Below are 18,335 nucleotides of genomic sequence, written 5' to 3'. Positions count from 1 at the left end.
CCGTTTTTTTGCGAAAAATGACTGCACTGCATAGGCGAATTGATTTTTGGAGGCGAAAACGTCCCGGAATTCGCCTTTTTTGCCAATTCGCCCGCTATTGCATATACCCCTATGGCTTAAGCTTTTTTTTGAAAAATTAAATGCTATAAAAACAAAATATGATCTGTGCTTTGAGGTACATTTGCCAGTTTTGTGTTTGCTTGCAGTGATATCTGTGGCCGGTTAGCTCAGTTGGTTAGAGCGATTTTTCTCTACATGGCTCAGTGACTTTTGTCTCAAATCAAGCAATATGGCATAAGTAAGATATGCAAGGGCAAATTAAACAGTTATATTGCTGCTCAAACATAGAGGGCACTAGGTGTTACTAGAAGAAGAAGAAGATATGTGCTCCCCTCTCATTAGTGCACACTGAAGTAAAAGAAAATGGAGAATTTCTAAAGAGCAGAGCACAAGTAATGGATCTCTGCATTCTTATTGCATCTTTTCTTATTTCCAAATATTTGAAATACTTCTGATTTGATAAGTTTAAAAATGAGTTTAAACAAAGGACACCACTGAAGATGATGGAATTTATATGAATTTTAAATGAAGATTTGCAATACTCATACATTGAATGAAAATGGAGCTTTGAACAAAAGGAAAATAAACAATGTTAGCTCCCACGAGATATGAACTCAGATTACTAGATTCAAAGTCAAAGTTGCTAACAATTACACCATGGAACCCTCACCTGAGCAATGGCATCTACTGAAGTGCGCTCATCTTTTAAATGCAAAGAAAAGAAATTCAATACTTTATATATATTATTTCAAGTTTCTAATAAGCTCAGGGATGCAATAGGTATTATGTAGAATATTTGTCCAAACCCAATGATAATATATAAAAAGTAACCTATTTTTTAAAGGAGAAGATAGATACTAGAAACCTAAATGCCTAGGACCAATTTCAGTTGGAGCATCACCCCTTATGTTATCCTAGCATTGAATTGACAGTTTTTCTGTATTTCCATATTTGCATATCAGCCACTTACAATTGTTTCAAGCTTTATAACAGAGGACTGCCTTTTTTATAGACCAAGGATGAAAGTCTCTTGTGAGTTAAGTCTGATAATGACATCACAATTTGTAAATTAAGCTATAGTATGATTACAGAGTGTAGACTGAATAAAAAGTGCTTTCCTATGGATTGAAGTTTGTATTTTCTTAAGCTTTGCATTCCAAAATGGGCTAGCATTGTTTATTTCCAATGGACACATTAAGTTACTTCCCCAATATATATTTTTTTGTGTTAAAAGTTATTCAAACACAACTTGGTAAAACATACTAAATTTAATACATAATGGATTACATCCTGGGATTATCTTTTTCAACAATCTGTAAATTTACAATTAAAAATTGTGTATTAGATTTTTTAGATTGATTTTGCTTAGATTTGCATATACTCCTTGAATAAATTGTCTATTTTTATACTATTAGTAGATGCCTTAATCTTTGTTATTATCCTATCTAATATTTATTTTTATTTTGTAATGTGGAAAGAAACTGGAGCATTTTTATGATACCCATGCTTCAAGTGACTCTATGGCTTAAGCTTTTTTTTGAAAAATGAAATGCTATAAAAACAAAATCAGATCTGTGCTTTGAGGTACATTTGCCAGTTTTGTGTTTGCTGGCAGTAATATCTGTGGCCGGTTAGCTCAGTTAGTTAGAGCGTGGTGCTAATAACGCCAAGGTCATGGGTTCGATCCCCGTATGGGCCATTTGCTTTTCTTGATGGACAAGAATGGAATAAGCTCATCGGTGGAGTGCATGAACACTTGAAAACATCATAGACACATATATCACAAAATCTCTTCAAATACATATCAGAAGCCAGTGGGAGTGTCATCCTTTGGCTGATGAAGATTTTTCTCTACATGGCTCAGTGACTTTTGTCTCAAATCAAGCAATATGGCATAACTAAGATATGCAAGGGCAAATTAATCAGTTATTATATTGCTGCTCAAACATAGAGGGCACTAGGTGTTACTAGAAGAAGAAGAAGAAGATATGTGCTCCCCTCTCATTAGTGCACACTGAAGTAAAAAAAATGGAGAATTTCTAAAGACCAGAGCACAAGTAATGGATTCTTATTGCATCTTTTCTTATTTCCAAATATTTGACATACTTCTGATTTGATAAGCTTAAAAATGAGTTTAAACAAAGGACACCACTGAAGATGATGGAATTTATATGAATTTTAAATGAAGATTTGCAATACTCATACATTGAATGAAAATGGAGCTTTGAACAAAAGGAAAATAAACAATGTTAGCTCCCACGAGATATGAACTCAGATTACTAGATTCCAAGTCCAGGGTGCTAACAATTACACCATGGAACCCTCTCCTGAGCAATGGCATCTACTGAAGTGCGCTCATCTTTTAAATGCAAAGAAAAGAAATTCAATACTTTATATATATTATTTCAAGTTTCTAATAAGCTCAGGGATGCAATAGGTATTATGTAGAATATTTGTCCAAACCCAATGATAATATATAAAAAGTAACCTATTTTTTAAAGGAGAAGATAGATACTAGAAACCTAAATGCCTAGGACCAATTTCAGTTGGAGCATCACCCCTTATGTTATCCTAGCATTGAATTGACAGTTTTTCTGTATTTCCATATTTGCATATCAGCCACTTACAATTGTTTCAAGCTTTATAACAGAGGACTGCCTTTTTTATAGACCAAGGATGAAAGTCTCTTGTGAGTTAAGTCTGATAATGACATCACAATTTGTAAATTAAGCTATAGTATGATTACAGAGTGTAGACTGAATAAAAAGTGCTTTCCTATGGATTGAAGTTTGTATTTTCTTAAGCTTTGCATTCCAAAATGGGCTAGCATTGTTTATTTCCAATGGACACATTAAGTTACTTCCCCAATATATATTTTTTTGTGTTAAAAGTTATTCAAACACAACTTGGTAAAACATACTAAATTTAATACATAATGGATTACATCCTGGGATTATCTTTTTCAACAATCTGTAAATTTACAATTAAAAATTGTGTATTAGATTTTTTAGATTGATTTTGCTTAGATTTGCATATACTCCTTGAATAAATTGTCTATTTTTATACTATTAGTAGATGCCTTAATCTTTGTTATTATCCTATCTAATATTTATTTTTATTTTGTAATGTGGAAAGAAACTGGAGCATTTTTATGATACCCATGCTTCAAGTGACTCTATGGCTTAAGCTTTTTTTTGAAAAATGAAATGCTATAAAAACAAAATCAGATCTGTGCTTTGAGGTACATTTGCCAGTTTTGTGTTTGCTGGCAGTAATATCTGTGGCCGGTTAGCTCAGTTAGTTAGAGCGTGGTGCTAATAACGCCAAGGTCATGGGTTCGATCCCCGTATGGGCCATTTGCTTTTCTTGATGGACAAGAATGGAATAAGCTCATCGGTGGAGTGCATGAACACTTGAAAACATCATAGACACATATATCACAAAATCTCTTCAAATACATATCAGAAGCCAGTGGGAGTGTCATCCTTTGGCTGATGAAGATTTTTCTCTACATGGCTCAGTGACTTTTGTCTCAAATCAAGCAATATGGCATAACTAAGATATGCAAGGGCAAATTAATCAGTTATTATATTGCTGCTCAAACATAGAGGGCACTAGGTGTTACTAGAAGAAGAAGAAGAAGATATGTGCTCCCCTCTCATTAGTGCACACTGAAGTAAAAAAAATGGAGAATTTCTAAAGACCAGAGCACAAGTAATGGATTCTTATTGCATCTTTTCTTATTTCCAAATATTTGACATACTTCTGATTTGATAAGCTTAAAAATGAGTTTAAACAAAGGACACCACTGAAGATGATGGAATTTATATGAATTTTAAATGAAGATTTGCAATACTCATACATTGAATGAAAATGGAGCTTTGAACAAAAGGAAAATAAACAATGTTAGCTCCCACGAGATATGAACTCAGATTACTAGATTCCAAGTCCAGGGTGCTAACAATTACACCATGGAACCCTCTCCTGAGCAATGGCATCTACTGAAGTGCGCTCATCTTTTAAATGCAAAGAAAAGAAATTCAATACTTTATATATATTATTTCAAGTTTCTAATAAGCTCAGGGATGCAATAGGTATTATGTAGAATATTTGTCCAAACCCAATGATAATATATAAAAAGTAACCTATTTTTTAAAGGAGAACATAGATACTAGAAACCTAAATGCCTAGGACCAATTTCAGTTGGAGCATCACCCCTTATGTTATCCTAGCATTGAATTGACAGTTTTTCTGTATTTCCATATTTGCATATCAGCCACTTACAATTGTTTCAAGCTTTATAACAGAGGACTGCCTTTTTTATAGACCAAGGATGAAAGTCTCTTGTGAGTTAAGTCTGATAATGACATCACAATTTGTAAATTAAGCTATAGTATGATTACAGAGTGTAGACTGAATAAAAAGTGCTTTCCTATGGATTGAAGTTTGTATTTTCTTAAGCTTTGCATTCCAAAATGGGCTAGCATTCTTTATTTCCAATAGGCACATTAAGCTACTTCCCCAATATTTATTTTTTTGTGTTAAAAGTTATTCATACACAACTTGGTAAAACATACTAAATTTAATACATAATGGATTACATCCTGGATTATCTTTTTCAACAATCTGTAAATTTACAATTAAAAATTGTGTATTAGATTTTTTAGATTGATTTTGCTTAGATTTGCATATACTCCTTGTCTAAATTGTCTATTTTTATACTATTAGTAGATGCCTTAATCTTTGTTATTATCCTATCTAATATTATTTTTTATTTTGTAATGTGGAAAGAAACTGGAGCATTTTTATGATACCCATGCTTCAAGTGACTCTATGGCTTAAGCTTTTTTTTGAAAAATGAAATGCTATAAAAACAAAATATGATCTGTGCTTTGAGGTACATTTGCCAGTTTTGTGTTTGCTTGCAGTGATATCTGTGGCCGGTTAGCTCAGTTGGTTAGAGCGATTTTTCTCTACATGGCTCAGTGACTTTTGTCTCAAATCAAGCAATATGGCATAAGTAAGATATGCAAGGGCAAATTAAACAGTTATATTGCTGCTCAAACATAGAGGGCACTAGGTGTTACTAGAAGAAGAAGAAGATATGTGCTCCCCTCTCATTAGTGCACACTGAAGTAAAAGAAAATGGAGAATTTCTAAAGAGCAGAGCACAAGTAATGGATCTCTGCATTCTTATTGCATCTTTTCTTATTTCCAAATATTTGAAATACTTCTGATTTGATAAGTTTAAAAATGAGTTTAAACAAAGGACACCACTGAAGATGATGGAATTTATATGAATTTTAAATGAAGATTTGCAATACTCATACATTGAATGAAAATGGAGCTTTGAACAAAAGGAAAATAAACAATGTTAGCTCCCACGAGATATGAACTCAGATTACTAGATTCAAAGTCAAGGTTGCTAACAATTACACCATGGAACCCTCACCTGAGCAATGGCATCTACTGAAGTGCGCTCATCTTTTAAATGCAAAGAAAAGAAATTCAGTACTTTATATATATTATTTCAAGTTTCTAATAAGCTCAGGGATGCAATAGGTATTATGTAGAATATTTGTCCAAACCCAATGATAATATATAAAAAGTAACCTATTTTTTAAAGGAGAAGATAGATACTAGAAACCTAAATGCCTAGGACCAATTTCAGTTGGAGCATCACCCCTTATGTTATCCTAGCATTGAATTGACTGTTTTTCTGTATTTCCATATTTGCATATCAGCCATTTACAATTGTTTCAAGCTTTATAACAGATGATTGCCTTTTTTATAGACCAAGGATGAAAGTCTCTTGTGAGTTAAGTCTGATAATGACATCACAATTTGTAAATTAAGCTATAGTATGATTACAGAGTGTAGACTGAATAAAAAGTGCTTTCCTATGGATTGAAGTTTGTATTTTCTTAAGCTTTGCATTCCAAAATGGGCTAGCATTATTTATTTCCAATGGGCACATTAAGCTTCTTCCCCAATATATATTTTTTTGTGTTAAAAGTTATTCATACACAACTTGGTAAAACATACTAAATTTAATACATAATGGATTACATCCTGGGAATATCTTTTTCAACAATCTGTAAATTTACAATTAAAAATTGTGCATTAGATTTTTTAGATTGATTTTGCTTAGATTTGCATATACTCCTAGTCTAAATTGTCTATTTTTATACTATTACTAGATGCCTTAATCTTTGTAATTATCCTATCTAATATTTATTTTTATTTTGTAATGTGGAAAGAAACTGGAGCATTTTTATGATACCCATGCTTCAAGTGACTCTATGGCTTAAGCTTTTTTTTGAAAAATGAAATGCTATAAAAACAAAATATGATCTGTGCTTTGAGATATATTTGCCAGTTTTGTGTGTGCTTGCAGTAATATCTGTGGCCGGTTAGCGCAGTTGGTTAGAGCGTGGTGCTAATAACGCCAAGGTCACGGGTTCGATCCCCGTATGGGCTATTTGCTTTTCTTGATGGACAAGAATGGAATAAGCTCATCGGTGGAGTGCATGAATACTTGAAAACATCATAGACACATATATCACAAAATCTCTTCAAATACATATCAGAAGACAGTGGGAGTGTCATCCTTTGGCTGATGAAGATTTTTCTCTACGTGGCTCAGTGACTTTTGTCTCAAATCAAGCAATATGGCATAACTAAGATATGCAAGGGCAAATTAATCAGTTATTATATTGCTGCTCAAACATAGAGGGCACTAGGTGTTACTAGAAGAAGAAGAAGATATGTGCTCCCCTCTCATTAGTGCACACTGAAGTAAAAAAAAATGGAGAATTTCTAAAGACCAGAGCACAAGTAATGGATCTCTGCATTCTTATTGCATCTTTTCTTATTTCCAAATATTTGACATACTTCTGATTTGATAAGTTTAAAAATGAGTTTAAACAAAGGACACCACTGAAGATGATGGAATTTATATGAATTTTAAATGAAGATTTGCAATACTCATACATTGAATGAAAATGGAGCTTTGAACAAAAGGAAAATAAACAATGTTAGCTCCCATGAGATATGAACTCAGATTACTAGATTCAAAGTCCAGGGTGCTAGCAATTACACCATGGAACCCTCACCTGAGCAACGGCATAAACTGAAGTGCGCTAATCTTTTAAATGCAAAGAAAAGAAATTCAATACTTTATATATATTATTTCAAGTTTCTAATAAGCTCAGGGATGCAATAGGTATTATGTAGAATATTTGTCCAAACCCAATGATAATATATAAAAAGTAACCTATTTTTTAAAGGAGAAGATAGATACTAGAAACCTAAATGCCTAGGACCAATTTCAGTTGGAGCATCACCCCTTATGTTATCCTAGCATTGAATTGACAGTTTTTCAGTATTTCCATATTTGCATATCAGCCACTTACAATTGTTTCAAGCTTTATAACAGAGGACTGCCTTTTTTATAGACCAAGGATGAAAGTCTCTTGTGAGTTAAGTCTGATAATGACATCACAATTTGTAAATTAAGCTATAGTATGATTACAGAGTGTAGACTGAATAAAAAGTGCTTTCCTATGGATTGAAGTTTGTATTTTCTTAAGCTTTGCATTCCAAAATGGGCTAGCATTGTTTATTTCCAATGGACACATTAAGTTACTTCCCCAATATATATTTTTTTGTGTTAAAAGTTATTCAAACACAACTTGGTAAAACATACTAAATTTAATACATAATGGATTACATCCTGGGATTATCTTTTTCAACAATCTGTAAATTTACAATTAAAAATTGTGTATTAGATTTTTTAGATTGATTTTGCTTAGATTTGCATATACTCCTTGAATAAATTGTCTATTTTTATACTATTAGTAGATGCCTTAATCTTTGTTATTATCCTATCTAATATTTATTTTTATTTTGTAATGTGGAAAGAAACTGGAGCATTTTTATGATACCCATGCTTCAAGTGACTCTATGGCTTAAGCTTTTTTTTGAAAAATGAAATGCTATAAAAACAAAATCAGATCTGTGCTTTGAGGTACATTTGCCAGTTTTGTGTTTGCTGGCAGTAATATCTGTGGCCGGTTAGCTCAGTTAGTTAGAGCGTGGTGCTAATAACGCCAAGGTCATGGGTTCGATCCCCGTATGGGCCATTTGCTTTTCTTGATGGACAAGAATGGAATAAGCTCATCGGTGGAGTGCATGAACACTTGAAAACATCATAGACACATATATCACAAAATCTCTTCAAATACATATCAGAAGCCAGTGGGAGTGTCATCCTTTGGCTGATGAAGATTTTTCTCTACATGGCTCAGTGACTTTTGTCTCAAATCAAGCAATATGGCATAACTAAGATATGCAAGGGCAAATTAATCAGTTATTATATTGCTGCTCAAACATAGAGGGCACTAGGTGTTACTAGAAGAAGAAGAAGAAGATATGTGCTCCCCTCTCATTAGTGCACACTGAAGTAAAAAAAATGGAGAATTTCTAAAGACCAGAGCACAAGTAATGGATTCTTATTGCATCTTTTCTTATTTCCAAATATTTGACATACTTCTGATTTGATAAGCTTAAAAATGAGTTTAAACAAAGGACACCACTGAAGATGATGGAATTTATATGAATTTTAAATGAAGATTTGCAATACTCATACATTGAATGAAAATGGAGCTTTGAACAAAAGGAAAATAAACAATGTTAGCTCCCACGAGATATGAACTCAGATTACTAGATTCCAAGTCCAGGGTGCTAACAATTACACCATGGAACCCTCTCCTGAGCAATGGCATCTACTGAAGTGCGCTCATCTTTTAAATGCAAAGAAAAGAAATTCAATACTTTATATATATTATTTCAAGTTTCTAATAAGCTCAGGGATGCAATAGGTATTATGTAGAATATTTGTCCAAACCCAATGATAATATATAAAAAGTAACCTATTTTTTAAAGGAGAACATAGATACTAGAAACCTAAATGCCTAGGACCAATTTCAGTTGGAGCATCACCCCTTATGTTATCCTAGCATTGAATTGACAGTTTTTCTGTATTTCCATATTTGCATATCAGCCACTTACAATTGTTTCAAGCTTTATAACAGAGGACTGCCTTTTTTATAGACCAAGGATGAAAGTCTCTTGTGAGTTAAGTCTGATAATGACATCACAATTTGTAAATTAAGCTATAGTATGATTACAGAGTGTAGACTGAATAAAAAGTGCTTTCCTATGGATTGAAGTTTGTATTTTCTTAAGCTTTGCATTCCAAAATGGGCTAGCATTCTTTATTTCCAATAGGCACATTAAGCTACTTCCCCAATATTTATTTTTTTGTGTTAAAAGTTATTCATACACAACTTGGTAAAACATACTAAATTTAATACATAATGGATTACATCCTGGATTATCTTTTTCAACAATCTGTAAATTTACAATTAAAAATTGTGTATTAGATTTTTTAGATTGATTTTGCTTAGATTTGCATATACTCCTTGTCTAAATTGTCTATTTTTATACTATTAGTAGATGCCTTAATCTTTGTTATTATCCTATCTAATATTATTTTTTATTTTGTAATGTGGAAAGAAACTGGAGCATTTTTATGATACCCATGCTTCAAGTGACTCTATGGCTTAAGCTTTTTTTTGAAAAATGAAATGCTATAAAAACAAAATATGATCTGTGCTTTGAGGTACATTTGCCAGTTTTGTGTTTGCTTGCAGTGATATCTGTGGCCGGTTAGCTCAGTTGGTTAGAGCGATTTTTCTCTACATGGCTCAGTGACTTTTGTCTCAAATCAAGCAATATGGCATAAGTAAGATATGCAAGGGCAAATTAAACAGTTATATTGCTGCTCAAACATAGAGGGCACTAGGTGTTACTAGAAGAAGAAGAAGATATGTGCTCCCCTCTCATTAGTGCACACTGAAGTAAAAGAAAATGGAGAATTTCTAAAGAGCAGAGCACAAGTAATGGATCTCTGCATTCTTATTGCATCTTTTCTTATTTCCAAATATTTGAAATACTTCTGATTTGATAAGTTTAAAAATGAGTTTAAACAAAGGACACCACTGAAGATGATGGAATTTATATGAATTTTAAATGAAGATTTGCAATACTCATACATTGAATGAAAATGGAGCTTTGAACAAAAGGAAAATAAACAATGTTAGCTCCCACGAGATATGAACTCAGATTACTAGATTCAAAGTCAAGGTTGCTAACAATTACACCATGGAACCCTCACCTGAGCAATGGCATCTACTGAAGTGCGCTCATCTTTTAAATGCAAAGAAAAGAAATTCAGTACTTTATATATATTATTTCAAGTTTCTAATAAGCTCAGGGATGCAATAGGTATTATGTAGAATATTTGTCCAAACCCAATGATAATATATAAAAAGTAACCTATTTTTTAAAGGAGAAGATAGATACTAGAAACCTAAATGCCTAGGACCAATTTCAGTTGGAGCATCACCCCTTATGTTATCCTAGCATTGAATTGACTGTTTTTCTGTATTTCCATATTTGCATATCAGCCATTTACAATTGTTTCAAGCTTTATAACAGATGATTGCCTTTTTTATAGACCAAGGATGAAAGTCTCTTGTGAGTTAAGTCTGATAATGACATCACAATTTGTAAATTAAGCTATAGTATGATTACAGAGTGTAGACTGAATAAAAAGTGCTTTCCTATGGATTGAAGTTTGTATTTTCTTAAGCTTTGCATTCCAAAATGGGCTAGCATTATTTATTTCCAATGGGCACATTAAGCTTCTTCCCCAATATATATTTTTTTGTGTTAAAAGTTATTCATACACAACTTGGTAAAACATACTAAATTTAATACATAATGGATTACATCCTGGGAATATCTTTTTCAACAATCTGTAAATTTACAATTAAAAATTGTGCATTAGATTTTTTAGATTGATTTTGCTTAGATTTGCATATACTCCTAGTCTAAATTGTCTATTTTTATACTATTACTAGATGCCTTAATCTTTGTAATTATCCTATCTAATATTTATTTTTATTTTGTAATGTGGAAAGAAACTGGAGCATTTTTATGATACCCATGCTTCAAGTGACTCTATGGCTTAAGCTTTTTTTTGAAAAATGAAATGCTATAAAAACAAAATATGATCTGTGCTTTGAGATATATTTGCCAGTTTTGTGTGTGCTTGCAGTAATATCTGTGGCCGGTTAGCGCAGTTGGTTAGAGCGTGGTGCTAATAACGCCAAGGTCACGGGTTCGATCCCCGTATGGGCTATTTGCTTTTCTTGATGGACAAGAATGGAATAAGCTCATCGGTGGAGTGCATGAATACTTGAAAACATCATAGACACATATATCACAAAATCTCTTCAAATACATATCAGAAGACAGTGGGAGTGTCATCCTTTGGCTGATGAAGATTTTTCTCTACGTGGCTCAGTGACTTTTGTCTCAAATCAAGCAATATGGCATAACTAAGATATGCAAGGGCAAATTAATCAGTTATTATATTGCTGCTCAAACATAGAGGGCACTAGGTGTTACTAGAAGAAGAAGAAGATATGTGCTCCCCTCTCATTAGTGCACACTGAAGTAAAAAAAAATGGAGAATTTCTAAAGACCAGAGCACAAGTAATGGATCTCTGCATTCTTATTGCATCTTTTCTTATTTCCAAATATTTGACATACTTCTGATTTGATAAGTTTAAAAATGAGTTTAAACAAAGGACACCACTGAAGATGATGGAATTTATATGAATTTTAAATGAAGATTTGCAATACTCATACATTGAATGAAAATGGAGCTTTGAACAAAAGGAAAATAAACAATGTTAGCTCCCATGAGATATGAACTCAGATTACTAGATTCAAAGTCCAGGGTGCTAGCAATTACACCATGGAACCCTCACCTGAGCAACGGCATAAACTGAAGTGCGCTAATCTTTTAAATGCAAAGAAAAGAAATTCAATACTTTATATATATTATTTCAAGTTTCTAATAAGCTCAGGGATGCAATAGGTATTATGTAGAATATTTGTCCAAACCCAATGATAATATATAAAAAGTAACCTATTTTTTAAAGGAGAAGATAGATACTAGAAACCTAAATGCCTAGGACCAATTTCAGTTGGAGCATCACCCCTTATGTTATCCTAGCATTGAATTGACAGTTTTTCAGTATTTCCATATTTGCATATCAGCCACTTACAATTGTTTCAAGCTTTATAACAGAGGACTGCCTTTTTTATAGACCAAGGATGAAAGTCTCTTGTGAGTTAAGTCTGATAATGACATCACAATTTGTAAATTAAGCTATAGTATGATTACAGAGTGTAGACTGAATAAAAAGTGCTTTCCTATGGATTGAAGTTTGTATTTTCTTAAGCTTTGCATTCCAAAATGGGCTAGCATTCTTTATTTCCAATGGGCACATTAAGTTACTTCCCCAATATATATTTTTTTGTGTTAAAAGTTATTCAAACACAACTTGGTAAAACATACTAAATTTAATACATAATGGATTACATCCTGGGATTATCTTTTTCAACAATCTGTAAATTTACAATTAAAAATTGTGTATTAGTTTATTTAGATTGATTTTGCTTAGATTTGCATATACTCCTTGAATAAATTGTCTATTTTTATACTATTAGTAGATGCCTTAATCTTTGTTATTATCCTATCTAATATTTATTTTTATTTTGTAATGTGGAAAGAAACTGGAGCATTTTTATGATACCCATGCTTCAAGTGACTCTATGGCTTAAGCTTTTTTTTGAAAAATGAAATGCTATAAAAACAAAATCAGATCTGTGCTTTGAGGTACATTTGCCAGTTTTGTGTTTGCTTGCAGTAACATCTGTGGCAGGTTAGCTCAGTCGGTTAGAGCGTGGTGCTAATAACGCCAAGGTCTCGGGTTCGATCCCCGTATGGGCCATCTGCTTTTCTTGATGGACAAGAATGGAATAAGCTCATCCGTGGAGTGCATGAATACTTGAAAACATCATAGACACATATATCACAAAATCTCTTCAAATACATATCAGAAGCCAGTGGGAGTGTCATCCTTTGGCTGATGAAGATTTTTCTCTACATGGCTCAGTGACTTTTGTCTCAAATCAAGCAATATGGCATAACTAAGATATGCAAGGGCAAATTAATCAGTTATTATATTGCTGCTCAAACATAGAGGGCACTAGGTGTTACTAGAAGAAGAAGAAGATATGTGCTCCCCTCTCATTAGTGCACACTGAAGTAAAAAAAATGGAGAATTTCTAAAGACCAGAGCAGAAGTAATGGATTCTTATTGCATCTTTTCTTATTTCCAAATATTTGACATACTTCTGATTTGATAAGTTTAAAAATGAGTTTAAACAAAGGACACCACTGAAGATGATGGAATTTATATGAATTTTAAATGAAGATTTGCAATACTCATACATTGAATGAAAATGGAGCTTTGAACAAAAGGAAAATAAACAATGTTAGCTCCCACGAGATATGAACTCAGATTACTAGATTCCAAGTCCAGGGTGCTAACAATTACACCATGGAACCCTCACCTGAGCAATGGCATCTACTGAAGTGCGCTCATCTTTTAAATGCAAAGAAAAGAAATTCAATACTTTATATATATTATTTCAAGTTTCAAATAAGCTCAGGGATGCAATAGGTATTATGTAGAATATTTGTCCAAACCCAATGATAATATATAAAAAGTAACCTATTTTTTAAAGGAGAAGATAGATACTAGAAACCTAAATGCCTAGGACCAATTTCAGTTGGAGCATCACCCCTTATGTTATCCTAGCATTGAATTGACAGTTTTTCTGTATTTCCATATTTGCATATCAGCCACTTACAATTGTTTCAAGCTTTATAACAGAGGACTGCCTTTTTTATAGACCAAGGATGAAAGTCTCTTGTGAGTTAAGTCTGATAATGACATCACAATTTGTAAATTAAGCTATAGTATGATTACAGAGTGTAGACTGAATAAAAAGTGCTTTCCTATGGATTGAAGTTTGTATTTTCTTAAGCTTTGCATTCCAAAATGGGCTAGCATTCTTTATTTCCAATAGGCACATTAAGCTACTTCCCCAATATTTATTTTTTTGTGTTAAAAGTTATTCATACACAACTTGGTAAAACATACTAAATTTAATACATAATGGATTACATCCTGGATTATCTTTTTCAACAATCTGTAAATTTACAATTAAAAATTGTGTATTAGATTTTTTAGATTGATTTTGCTTAGATTTGCATATACTCCTAGTCTAAATTGTCTATTTTTATACTATTACTAGATGCCTTAATCTTTGTTATTATCCTATCTAATATTTATTTTTATTTTGTAATGTGGAAAGAAACTGGAGCATTTTTATGATACCCATGCTTCAAGTGACTCTATGGCTTAAGCTTTTTTTTGAAAAATGAAATGCTATAAAAACAAAATATGATCTGTGCTTTGAGATATATTTGCCAGTTTTGTGTTTGCTTGCAGTAATATCTGTGGCCGGTTAGCTCAGTTGGTTAGAGCGTGGTGCTAATAACGCCAGGGTCACGGGTTCGATCCCCATATGGGCCATTTGCTTTTCTTGATGGACAAGAATGGAATAAGCTCATCGGTGGAGTGCATGAATACTTGAAAACATCATAGACACATCTATCACAAAATCTCTTCAAATACATATCAGAAGCCAGTGGGAGTGTCATCCTTTGGCTGATGAAGATTTTTCTCTACATGGCTCAGTAACTTTTGTCTCAAATCAAGCAATATGGCATAACTAAGATATGCAAGGGCAAATTAATTAGTTATTATATTGCTGCTCAAACATAGAGGGCACTAGGTGTTACTAGAAGAAGAAGAAGATATGTGCTCCCCTCTCATTAGTGCACACTGAAGTAAAAAAAAAATGGAGAATTTCTAAAGACCAGAGCACAAGTAATGGATCTCTGCATTCTTATTGCATCTTTTCTTATTTCCAAATATTTGACATACTTCTGATTTGATAAGTTTAAAAATGAGTTTAAACAAAGGACACCACTGAAGATGATGGAATTTATATGAATTTTAAATGAAGATTTGCAATACTCATACATTGAATGAAAATGGAGCTTTAAACAAAAGGAAAATAAACAATGTTAGCTCCCACGAGATATGAACTCAGATTACTAGATTCAAAGTCCAGGGTGCTAACAATTACACCATGGAACCCTCACCTGAGCAATGGCATCTACTGAAGTGTGCTCATCTTTTAAATGCAAAGAAAAGAAATTCAATACTTTATATATATTATTTCAAGTTTCTAATAAGCTCAGGGATGCAATAGGTATTATGTAGAATATTTGTCCAAACCCAATGATAATATATAAAAAGTAACCTATTTTTTAAAGGAGAAGATAGATACTAGAAACCTAAATGCCTAGGACCAATTTCAGTTGGAGCATCACCCCTTATGTTATCCTAGCATTGAATTGACAGTTTTTCAGTATTTCCATATTTGCATATCAGCCACTTACAATTGTTTCAAGCTTTATAACAGAGGACTGCCTTTTTTATAGACCAAGGATGAAAGTCTCTTTTGAGTTAAGTCTGATAATGACATCAAAATTTGTAAATTAAGCTATAGTTTGATTACAGAGTGTAGACTGAATAAAAAGTGCTTTCCTATGGATTGAAGTTTGTATTTTCTTAAGCGTTGCATTCCAAAATGGGCTAGCATTCTTTATTTCCTATGGGCACATTAAGCTACTTCCCCAATATATATTTTTTTGTGTTAAAAGTTATTCATACACATCTTGGTAAAACATACTAAATTTAATACATAATGGATTACATCCTGGATTATCTTTTTCAACAATCTGTAAATTTACAATTAAAAATTGTGTATTAGATTTTTTAGATTGATTTTGCTTAGATTTGCATATACTCCTTGTCTAAATTGTCTATTTTTATACTATTAGTAGATGCCTTAATCTTTGTTATTATCCTATCTAATATTTATTTTTATTTTGTAATGTGGAAAGAAACTGGAGCATTTTTATGATACCCATGCTTCAAGTGACTCTATGGCTTAAGTTTTTTTTTGAAAAATGAAATGCTATAAAAACAAAATATGATCTGTGCTTTGAGGTACATTTGCCAGTTTTGTGTTTGCTTGCAGTGATATCTGTGGCTGGTTAGCTCAGTTGGTTAGAGCGTGGTGCTAATAACGCCAAGGTCACGGGTTCGATCCCCGTATGGGCCATTTGCTTTTCTTGATGGACAAGAATGGAATAAGCTCATCGGTGGAGTGCATGAATACTTGAAAACATCATAGACACATATATCACAAAATCTCTTCAAATACATATCAGAAGCCAGTGGGAGTGTCATCCTTTGGCTGATGAAGATTTTTCTCTACATGGCTCAGTGACTTTTGTCTCAAATCAAGCAATATGGCATAACTAAGATATGCAAGGGCAAATTAATTAGTTATTATATTGCTGCTCAAACATAGAGGGCACTAGGTGTTACTAGAAGAAGAAGAAGATATGTGCTCCCCTCTCATTAGTGCACACTGAAGTAAAAAAAAATGGAGAATTTCTAAAGACCAGAGCACAAGTAATGGATCTCTGCATTCTTATTGCATCTTTTCTTATTTCCAAATATTTGACATACTTCTGATTTGATAAGTTTAAAAATGAGTTTAAACAAAGGACACCACTGAAGATGATGGAATTTATATGAATTTTAAATGAAGATTTGCAATACTCATACATTGAATGAAAATGGAGCTTTGAACAAGAGGAAAATAAACAATGTTAGCTCCCACGAGATATGAATTCAGATTACTAGATTCAAAGTCAAGGGTGCTAACAATTACATTATGGAACCCTCACCTGAGCAATGGCATCTACTGAAGTGCGCTCATCTTTTAAATGCAAAGAAAAGAAATTCAATACTTTATATATATTATTTCAAGTTTCTAATAAGCTCAGGGATGCAATAGGTATTATGTAGAATATTTGTCCAAACCCAATGATAATATATAAAAAGTAACCTATTTTTTAAAGGAGAAGATAGATACTAGAAACCTAAATGCCTAGGACCAATTTCAGTTGGAGCATCACCCCTTATGTTATCCTAGCATTGAATTGACAGTTTTTCTGTATTTCCATATTTGCATATCAGCCACTTACAATTGTTTCAAGCTTTATAACAGAGGACTGCCTTTTTTATAGACCAAGGATGAAAGTCTCTTGTGAGTTAAGTCTGATAATGACATCACAATTTGTAAATTAAGCTATAGTATGATTACAGAGTGTAGACTGAATAAAAAGTGCTTTCCTATGGATTGAAGTTTGTATTTTCTTAAGCTTTGCATTCCAAAATGGGCTAGCATTCTTTATTTCCAATGGGCACATTAAGCTACTTCCCCAATATATATTTTTTTGTGTTAAAAGTTATTCATACACAACTTGGTAAAACATACTAAATTTAATACATGATGGATTACATCCTGGATTATCTTTTTCAACAATCTGTAAATTTACAATTAAAAATTGTGTATTAGATTTTTTAGATTGATTTTGCTTAGATTTGCATATACTCCTTGTCTAAATTGTCTATTTTTATACTATTAGTAGATGCCTTAATCTTTGTTATTATCCTATCTAATATTTATTTTTATTTTGTAATGTGGAAAGAAACTGGAGCATTTTTATGATACCCATGCTTCAAGTGACTCTATGGCTTAAGCTTTTTTTTGAAAAATGAAATGCTATAAAAACAAAATATGATCTGTGCTTTGAGGTACATTTGCCAGTTTTGTGTTTGCTTGCAGTGATATCTGTGGCTGGTTAGCTCAGTTGGTTAGAGCGATTTTTCTCTACATGGCTCAGTGACTTTTGTCTCAAATCAAGCAATATGGCATAAGTAAGATATGCAAGGGCAAATTAATCAGTTATTATATTGCTGCTCAAACATAGAGGGCACTAGGTGTTACTAGAAGAAGAAGATATGTGCTCCTCTCTCATTAGTGCACACTGAAGTAAAAAAAAATTGAGAATTTCTAAAGACCAGAGCACAAGTAATGGATCTCTGCATTCTTATTGCATCTTTTCTTATTTCCAAATATTTGACATACTTCTGATTTGCTAAGTTTAAAAATGAGTTTAAACAAAGGACACCACTGAAGATGATGGAATTTATATGAATTTTAAATGAAGATTTGCAATACTCATACATTGAATGAAAATGGAGCTTTGAACAAAAGGAAAATAAACAATGTTA

At 32.6% G+C, this 18,335-nt stretch overlaps 8 non-coding genes across 8 annotated transcripts; all 8 read left to right on the top strand.

The window, feature by feature from the left end:
* Positions 1-1,685: 1,685 nt before the first annotated feature.
* On the top strand, positions 1,686-1,759 carry TRNAI-AAU (transfer RNA isoleucine (anticodon AAU)). The gene has a single exon. It is a non-coding gene; the product is annotated as a tRNA-Ile (tRNA).
* Positions 1,760-3,342: 1,583 nt separating this feature from the next.
* TRNAI-AAU (transfer RNA isoleucine (anticodon AAU)) lies at positions 3,343-3,416 on the top strand. The gene has a single exon. It is a non-coding gene; the product is annotated as a tRNA-Ile (tRNA).
* Positions 3,417-6,467: 3,051 nt separating this feature from the next.
* TRNAI-AAU (transfer RNA isoleucine (anticodon AAU)) lies at positions 6,468-6,541 on the top strand. The gene has a single exon. It is a non-coding gene; the product is annotated as a tRNA-Ile (tRNA).
* A 1,589-nt stretch (positions 6,542-8,130) lies between these two features.
* TRNAI-AAU (transfer RNA isoleucine (anticodon AAU)) lies at positions 8,131-8,204 on the top strand. The gene has a single exon. It is a non-coding gene; the product is annotated as a tRNA-Ile (tRNA).
* Positions 8,205-11,255: 3,051 nt separating this feature from the next.
* On the top strand, positions 11,256-11,329 carry TRNAI-AAU (transfer RNA isoleucine (anticodon AAU)). The gene has a single exon. It is a non-coding gene; the product is annotated as a tRNA-Ile (tRNA).
* Positions 11,330-12,918: 1,589 nt separating this feature from the next.
* TRNAI-AAU (transfer RNA isoleucine (anticodon AAU)) lies at positions 12,919-12,992 on the top strand. Its single transcript has one exon. It is a non-coding gene; the product is annotated as a tRNA-Ile (tRNA).
* A 1,579-nt stretch (positions 12,993-14,571) lies between these two features.
* Positions 14,572-14,645, top strand: TRNAI-AAU (transfer RNA isoleucine (anticodon AAU)). Its single transcript has one exon. It is a non-coding gene; the product is annotated as a tRNA-Ile (tRNA).
* Positions 14,646-16,234: 1,589 nt separating this feature from the next.
* Positions 16,235-16,308, top strand: TRNAI-AAU (transfer RNA isoleucine (anticodon AAU)). Its single transcript has one exon. It is a non-coding gene; the product is annotated as a tRNA-Ile (tRNA).
* Positions 16,309-18,335: the final 2,027 nt, after the last annotated feature.

This window comes from Pseudophryne corroboree, chromosome 11, assembly GCF_028390025.1.
Source record: "Pseudophryne corroboree isolate aPseCor3 chromosome 11, aPseCor3.hap2, whole genome shotgun sequence".
In the NCBI taxonomy this organism is placed as follows: domain Eukaryota; kingdom Metazoa; phylum Chordata; class Amphibia; order Anura; family Myobatrachidae; genus Pseudophryne; species Pseudophryne corroboree.
The sequence above is the reverse complement of the archived record's forward strand: the minus strand, read 5'-3'. Positions and strand labels throughout refer to the sequence as shown.